The sequence below is a fragment of the Arvicanthis niloticus genome, chromosome 3 (genome assembly GCF_011762505.2).
Source record: "Arvicanthis niloticus isolate mArvNil1 chromosome 3, mArvNil1.pat.X, whole genome shotgun sequence".
Taxonomy (NCBI): Eukaryota; Metazoa; Chordata; class Mammalia; order Rodentia; family Muridae; genus Arvicanthis; species Arvicanthis niloticus.
The window spans coordinates 37,120,127-37,128,915 of record NC_047660.1 but is presented as its reverse complement, the minus strand read 5'-3'; the positions used below and the strand labels follow the sequence as shown (position 1 = coordinate 37,128,915).

The 8,789-nt window shown below is 35.8% G+C and overlaps 1 pseudogene; it reads left to right on the top strand.

The window, feature by feature from the left end:
- Window positions 1–5,307: 5,307 nt before the first annotated feature.
- Window positions 5,308–7,179, top strand: LOC117705416 (heat shock cognate 71 kDa protein pseudogene; annotated as a pseudogene).
- The last annotated feature ends 1,610 nt before the right edge of the window (window positions 7,180–8,789 follow it).

Below are 8,789 nucleotides of genomic sequence, written 5' to 3'. Positions count from 1 at the left end.
CAGAAAGAGAATATGTAGAGAAAATGTAATGCAGGAAAATAGCTGCTCTGACAAGGGAATCACAATATATACGTGTATGTGTATATCATATGTATGTATATCATTCTAGATACAGGGAATTTCTTTGAAAATAGTTGTTCAGAAAAACACCAGAGGCTGTATAATAAATACAGGCTTTTCTCAGTCCTCTTGATTCCTCTCTAAAACTGATTCAGAAGACAGGACTGCAGAACACACTGCCCATCTTTATTTTAAGAAACAGAAATGAAGCTGAAATGAACTCGATCAACAACACTAATGTTTTCAATGAAAATGTTATAAAGAGTTATCCAAATTTCTTCTAGGAATTATATCCTATGCTAAGTAACTAAACACTAAAAGAGATCAGCAAAGTTTCAGTAGGACAAATTTGACCACATTAGCATAATTATGGCTTTTGACACCTCAAGTCTCATCCTCACTGACACATTTCCTTAAACAAGAATTTGCCTACTCCAACAAGGCCATACCTCCTAATCTTTCTAATCCTTTCAAATAGTGCCATTCCCTAAATATGAAGCATTCAAATATGGCTTATAGGGGGCCATTTTTATTCAAACCATGACAAAAGTCCAATTCAAAAATACCAACAAACTTTAAATATAATAATAAACAATAACAATAATAAAGTGAATAATAGGATTAATTTAATCAAAAAGATATATGAGAATGTCATAACAAAATTCGTTATTTCTAAAGTAAGTACACACTAAGCGGAAAATACTAGAAGTAAACAACTAACAGAACAAATGAAAAAAACAGTAAAACAAAAATCTAAAACCAAAATGGGACAGAACATTTCTCACCACCTTCCAAAATGTTAATACTAAATGATGTAAGAAACAGAGAAGTGGAAATATTAATGGAAAACTGATCAATCTCCTTCATGAATACAGATGTAAATATATTTAATAAAATATAGCAAATCTGATCTCACAACATATAAAATAGCATTTACAGAAGGACTAGGTATGATTTACAGTAGAAATGCTTGATTAGTGCAGTAAAGAGAATCTGATCTTATTAAGATAATGAGGACAAAAGCAAAAAAGAACTCATAATCAGCCTAACAGTTCCATTGAAAAGGCATTAAACAAAGTCTAGAAGCTGTCTTAAAAGTCAATAACTGGGCATCAAAAGGAAGCTCTTCAAACAGTTAAAGCGTATATGAGAATACCCACAGCCAGCATTAGACTTCCATAATGAAATCCCCTCTTAAGATAGAAAACTAGATAAGTGTGCCTTCCAAGCTTATAGTCGATATTTTACTGGGTGTTGTAGTTAAGCAACAAGGCATTCAAATAAAGGAATTAAAGTCTACATTTACAAATTTTATCAACTTGAAATAGAGAACATACATAAACGCACTAGAAACATTAATTTATATCTAGTAATCCGGTTTATTAACATTTCCATATAGTTCTTTATATTTCAGTAGTGAAAATCAAGAATAAAAACTATAATTTATTTAATGGAATATCCAAAAGTAAGATATTTAGTAGTAAACTTAGCTAAATCAAACTTAAATTACAAAGTACTAATAAAAGAAAGATTATAAGAATTTATAAGCAAAATCAGACTACTAAGCCTATGATTCATGTGGGAATTCAATAAGCTGAGAATCATAATGTAAGAAACTTAAATTATAACAGAACTATAATTATGGGCAGGTCATGTGCAAAGAATTACTAAGCAAGTCAACATTCCACCATGCTAGGTCAAAAGTCCCTACACATAGCTGAATTTTAACAGTTAATGTCTGCTAAGGTTCAGAAAACCAAGTTTCTTGATGACTCTGGCACTTAATAGGTATACTAGTATCTAGTAGATTTTACTTCACCTGCATGCATAGGGTAGCAAAAATTTTATCCAATGTCTTATGTTTAAAAAAAAATTTGAGTACATAAACTTGTGAAATGGTTCCAGGAGAAGTTATGGAAAAGAGCATTGAAAAATATTAATATGTAGGAATGTAGGAGATTCTAAAAACATATATAAAAATCTATTGTTTTGAAATCAAAATTAAAATATTCCATGTTTCTAACTTAAAATTTTTCTTCACATAAATATATTTTCAGTACTGAGTAGCTTGAGATTTATAAATGGTGAAGGAATAGAAGTGGCATATGCTAGTACAAAATTACAAAGACAGAAGTCACGTGACATTAGAGGAAGACTTTAATACCAAAAGGACACTGCACCTGTTTGTGGAAGATGCAAATAAATTATCAATGTCAACTACTGATGATAGAAGTAAAAGAACATCTGTTTTTTTTTATTGGATATTTTATTTACATTTCAGATGCTATCTCCTTTCCCCATTTCTCCTCCCTAGAAAACCCCTATTCCATGCCCCCTAAAAGTAGAGCAGCTTGGGCCACAACAGACAATAATTTGTCTGTAGATGGAAAGAGGCAATTCTTGCCTAGTGGCTGTCTCCCCACAACTGTAGTAACTCCAAAGATGCTCAATTTCTTCTTAGAATCCAAGACAGGAAGCTGTCAGGATCAGACAGGTCTCTAATCGAAATGAACATTAATACAGAAATGTTTGTAACATCAATTCTGTGGACTTCTGACATTTTGAAAACCAACTATCCATGTAAGGTAATCTGGACTGTTGTCTGTTAACTCCTCTCAGCTATTTCTAAATAAAAAAATTATAAGAACAAAAGTTATTTACCTATGTTAACATAGCAATTCTATTCCTGATTTTCACTAAACAGATGTGAAAATCTTTCCACAAGTGGGAGTGGTACTATGTATGTAAAGGTATTATAAATGAGAAGAAATGGAAAGAAGTCATCTGTCCATTAATTTAAATTCAGATGAGTAAAATACGTTATAATTTTAAAATAAAAACTAACACTCAAAACCAGAAAATTGCTGATATTTGACAGTAAATTTGTGGAACCTTTAGAGCATCATAATAAGTGGGAAATGCCAAGGTACAAAATGCCATACATTTCGTGACTAATTTCTTTAACATCTAGAATTAATGTATAGTAAGAATGTAGATGAATAATTTCCTGGGAAAGGTAAGAGAAAAGTATGTGACATGATTTCCTGTGACTGAAGGGTGATGGAAATATTGTAAATGTAGATAGTTCAATGAAGGTTTCCAAACCTTCAGAAAACTCCCAGAAAAGTACTGAATTTTACCCTCAGAATGAATTTTATAGCTATGTATATTATAATTATAGCCTAATAAAAATGGAGCAGAATTCTTATGACTACTTAAAAAGACTTGACTCTTTAAAGTTACTTTATTTGATGAGCTGTTTAAATAGAATTGAAATTGTTCTACATTCTGAAGGTAACTTTCTTTGTAAGGAAATAAATTAAAGGCTATAAGTACTTTCATCTCATGATAGGGAGGGTAATTAATCATTGCTGAATGCCCTGCTACTGTTGTTGCAGAGGAGAACATGAATAAATATCTGGTAAAAATTCAGAACAAAGAACAAAACAACACTAAATCACCTTCAGAAAGAATAAAGCTGTTCAGATCGCAAACCTTGCCATTCTTACTCAGTTTTTCCTTTTGTACTTGTTTTGTTTTTTAATGTTCCCTTTCTCTGAAACCCCTAAAATACAAATGTGAGACCTTCCAGAGACGTGTATAACATATATATTTAAATGATAACATCTCAACATTTAGAGAAATCTGTAAGTTGAAATATTATTAAGTAATATGAAGAATATATACAATTACATAGTTAAAATGAATGTTAGAAAATTCAATACTGAAACTGTGAATTAGAAAAAGACTATTAAATAAAGAGTTTCACGAGAAAATATTTTTCTATTTTTGATTAACATAGTCTTAGAAGATACTGCAAAAGGTGTCAAAACTAATAAATGTTTTAATTATTTTTTATAATTAACCTTGATTTTAATTGATTATTAACTGATATTTACTGGGACATATGTCCCTGTTAAAGTAAATAAGTCAGATAGTACGTCAGATATTATTCTGTAGATATATTTATAGTATTTTTAAAATAAATTTTTTTGTATTATTTATAAAAAATTTACCTCCATGTATGTATATCTGGTATCAACCGAAGTAAAAAATGTGCACCCAGGTCCACTGAATCATTGTTTAAGACAATTGTGAGTTACTTTGCTAGTGCTTGTGCCTAGGTCCTCTACAAGTGAAAGTAACTTTAAAGACTGAGCTGTCTCTCCAGATCCAGCTTTTGCATTCTTGAATCTGTTGTTGATCTTATAAGTTCCAAATAAAGTCTTACTATTGGGTATTCATTAAAATTTGTAAATTTAACCCAAATTTTTACCTATTAGAAACTGATATTATGTAAATGACAATATCTAAAAATAAAATCGCATTGTTAAAACAGGAAGGCTTGGGTCTGAGCAGCCTGCTATCCCAGGATGACCTTCAATCTCTTGATACCTCTACACCCTCCTTCATCAGACATATGAGCCTGACCCATATAGGTAAGCTTTCCCTTCCTAACCCATCTTTGGTGCATGCTGTGATCCAATTGTTCTGAGTAGCATAGTAGTTCAGGAAACCCCTATTCTCTCCCTACCTCTCTACACACCTCCATAAGATACTTGGATCCTGAACAAGATAAACCTGTAGGTCTTGAAACATACAGATCTGTAGATACAGAACCATATAACCCAAGGGTGCCCATCAGAGGTTGTGATCCCTGGATGTCCTTGTTGTAGTAGGTATTGGGAGGGTGGTTAACCTTGATGGACATGGTGTGGCTGGCCTCTGGTGGGTATTCTTGAGTAGGATGGTTCTGGAAAAAAATAATGTAAAGAAATTAGTAGCCCTCCTTTACACAAATAAAAAATTGGCTGAGAAATAAATCAGGGAAACAACACCCTTTATAATAGCCACAAATAATATAAACTACCTTAGTGTGACTTCAATGAAACAAGTGAAAGATCTGTATGACAAGAACTTCAAATCCCAGAAGAAATAAGCTGAAGAAGATATCAGAAGGTGAAAGTTCTCCCATGCTCATGGATAAGTAGGACTAACATAGTAAAATTGACCATCTTATCAAAATCAATCTACAGATTCAATGCAATCCCCATCAAATTCAGAAACAGTTTCTTATAGATGTTGAATGAGCCATTCTCAACTTCATATGGTAAAATAATAAACCCAGGATGGCCAAAATGATGTTGAGCAAGAAAAGACTTTTAGAGTCTCATTGAACCTAGAGGCAGTTGTTGGGCATTTGTGTGGTCTTGTCATCAGCTCAGCCAGGCCTACACTCAAGCAACCATGTGTAAGGGACCTGCAGTTGGCATTGATCTTGGCACACCTCCTCCTGTGTAGGAATCTTCCATCATGGAAAAGTGGAAATCATTGCCAATGATCAGGGTAATCATACACTCCGAGCTATGTTGCTTTCACTGACACAGAATGATTAATGGGGAATCAATTAATCATTGCAAGTATCAGGTTGCAATGAACCCCACCTACACAGTTTTTGATGCCAAACATCTGATCAAACATAGGTTTTATGATGCTGTTTGTTGTTCAGTCTGATTTGAGGAAGCACTGGCCATTCATGGTTGTGAATGATTCAGGCAGACCCTAAGTCAAATCTAATACAAAGGGGAGACAAAAAGTTTCTATCCAGAGGAAGTGCCCTTAATGGTTCTGAGAAAGATGAAGAAACTTTCAGAAGTGTACCTTGGAAAGACTGTTACCAATTCTGTGGTCATAGTGCCACCTTACTTCAATGATTCTCTGCACCAGACAACAAAAGATGTTAAAACTATTGCTGGCCTCAGTGTACTTCAAATTATCAATGAATGAACTGCTGCTGCAATTGCTTATGACTTAGATAAGAAAGTGAGAGCTGAAAGGAATGTGCTGATTTTTGACTTGAGAGGTGGCATGTTTGATGTGTCAATTCTCACTATTAAGGATGGAATTTTTAAAGTCAAATTAACAGCTGGAGACACCCACCTGAGTGGAAAAGACTTTGACAACCAAATGGTCAACTATTTCATTGCTGAGTTTCAGCGAAACACAAGAAGAACATCAGTGAGAACAAGAGTTGCCTGTTGTCTCCGCACTGCCTGTAAGAGGACCAAATGCACCTTTTTCTCCAGCATCCAGGCCAGTATTGAGATTGTTTCTCTCTGGGCTCAATTTGAGGAATTGAATGCTGACCTGTTTCATGGCACACTGGAAAGAGAAGGCCCTTCGAGATGCCAAACTAGACAAGTCACAAATCCATGATATTGTCTTGATGGGTGGTTCTACCAGAATCCCCAAGATTCAGAAGCTTCTGCAAAACTTCTTCAATGGAATAGAACTGAATAAGAGCATTAACCGTGGTGAAGCTGTTGCCTATGGTGCAGCTGTCCAGGCAAACATTCTATCTAGAGACAAGTTTGAGAATGTTCAGAATTAGCTGCTCTTGGGTGTCACTCCTCTTTCCCTTGGTATTGAAACTGCTGGTGGAGTCATGACTGTCCTCATCAAATGCAATATTACCATTCCCACCAAGCAGACACAGACTTTTACCACCTACTCCTACAACCAGCCAGGTGTACTCATTTAGGTGTATGAAGATGAAAGGGGCATGACCAAGGACAACCTTCTTGGAAAATTTGAGCTCACAGTCATACTTCCAGCACCCCATGGAATTCTTCAGATTGAGGTTACTTTTGACATTGATGCCAATGGCATCCTCTATGTTTCTGCTGTAGATAAGAGCACAGAAAAAGAGAACACGATCACCATCACCAATGACAAGGGCCGCATAGTCTAAGAAGCTGAGAAGTACAAAGCTGAAGATGTGAGACAGAGAGATCAGGTTTACTCCAAGAATTCACTGGAGTCCTATACCTTCAACATGAAAGCAACTGTGGAAGATGAGAAACTTCCAGACAAGATCAATGATGAGGACAAACAAGATTCTTGACAAGTGCAATGAAATTGTCAGCTGGCTGGATAAGAACCAGACTGCAGAGTAGTCAGAGTTTGAGCATCAGCAGAAAGAACTGGAGAAAGTCAGCAATCCTCTCATTACAAAGCTGTATCAGAGTGCCTGGAGGAATGCTTGGTGGCTTCCCTGATGGAGTAGCTCCTCCATCTGGTGGTGCTTCTTCAGACCCCACCTTTAAAGAGGTGGATTAAGTCAGTCCAAGTAGATGGTGTAGCATTGTTCCACAGAGACCTAAAACAAGTAACATGGAATAATAAAACTATTTAAATTGGCAAAAGAAAGGACCTTTAGAGAAGGATCACCATCCCTGACATCAAGCTGCACTACTGAGCAATGGTGATAAAAGATGCATTGTATTAGTACAAAAACAGACAGGTTGATCAATAGAATTGAACCAAAACCGAGAAATAAACTCATACATCTATAGATACTTGATTTTTTTATAAAGAGGCCAAAACCATAAAATGGAAAAAAGAAAACATCTGCAACAAATGGTCCTGGTCTAAACTGATTCTACATCCAGAAGAATAAAAATAAATCCATATTTTTCTCCCTGCACAAAACTCAAGTCCAAGTAGATTAAGGTCCTCATCATAACACCAGACACACTGAATCTCATAGAAGAGAAAGTGGGATGCCCTCATTGTTAATAGCTGAGTAGTATTCCATTGTGTAAATGTACATCATTTTCTGTATCCATTATTTGGTTGAGGGGTAGGTACATCAACCCACCCATAAAGCTTTCAACTCAAAACTAAGCCTTTCTACAAAAAATTCAGGGATTGAGGATGGAGCAGGGACTGACGGAATGACCAACCAAAAACTGGGCAATGTTGACACCCATTACAGGAATAAGCACCAGTCCCAAACACTATTAATGATACTTTGTTATACTTGCACACAGGAGCCTAACCTGGCTGTCCTATGAGAGGCTCCACCCAGGAGCTGATTCAGACAGATTCAGATACTCACAGCCAGTGATGAAGTTTGGGGACTTTTATGGAAATCTAGGAAGAGGATTGGAACCCCTAAGGGGATAGGAACTCCATTGAAAGACCAACAGAATCAAGTAATATGAACTCTTGGGGCTCTCAGAGACTGAACTACCAACCAAAAACATACCAGGCCTGGACCTAGGCCCCAATCACACACTTATATAGCAGATGCACACTTTGGTCTTCATGTGGGTCCCAAACAACTGGAATTGGGGCTATCCGAAAAGCTGTTGACTGTATGTAGGATATGTTTTTTAGTCTAGGACATCTTGTCTGGCATCAGTGGGACAGGAAGTGCCCTGCCTGGCAGACTAGAAGTGTGTGTGAGAGGGTGTAGGGAAGTGTGGAAGGGATCCTAGGGACCTCTATCTACTCAGAGGAGAAGGGGAGGGAGGATGGGGAAGGAATGTGGAAGGGGTGATCAGAAGCCCGTAGTAAGTGGAATATAAAGTGACTAAGTTCAAAATAAATTTTTTAAAAAATGGAAGAAGGCTCTTTTTGTGCTCTCTTCCTCCCTTCCTTCCTCTTTTTTCTCCTTCTTCCTTTCCCATCTTCTTTCCTCATTGTCTTCCTTTCTGGTTCCTTTTCTTTCCTGTAAACCTAATATTTCATCCTTTTGTAACTTCAATATTTTTTCCTCTTACAGAGTATTACACATAGATGAAATAAAAAATAAAAATAAGAAATGTACTCTTCTTTGAATGCTATTCCAAGTTAAAAATTCAGTTCAAGCGTTTATGGAGGGAGTGCTCTGTCAAATTATCTAGTGGCTTATGTTTATTTCCTGTGGCAACAGGAAGCAGATT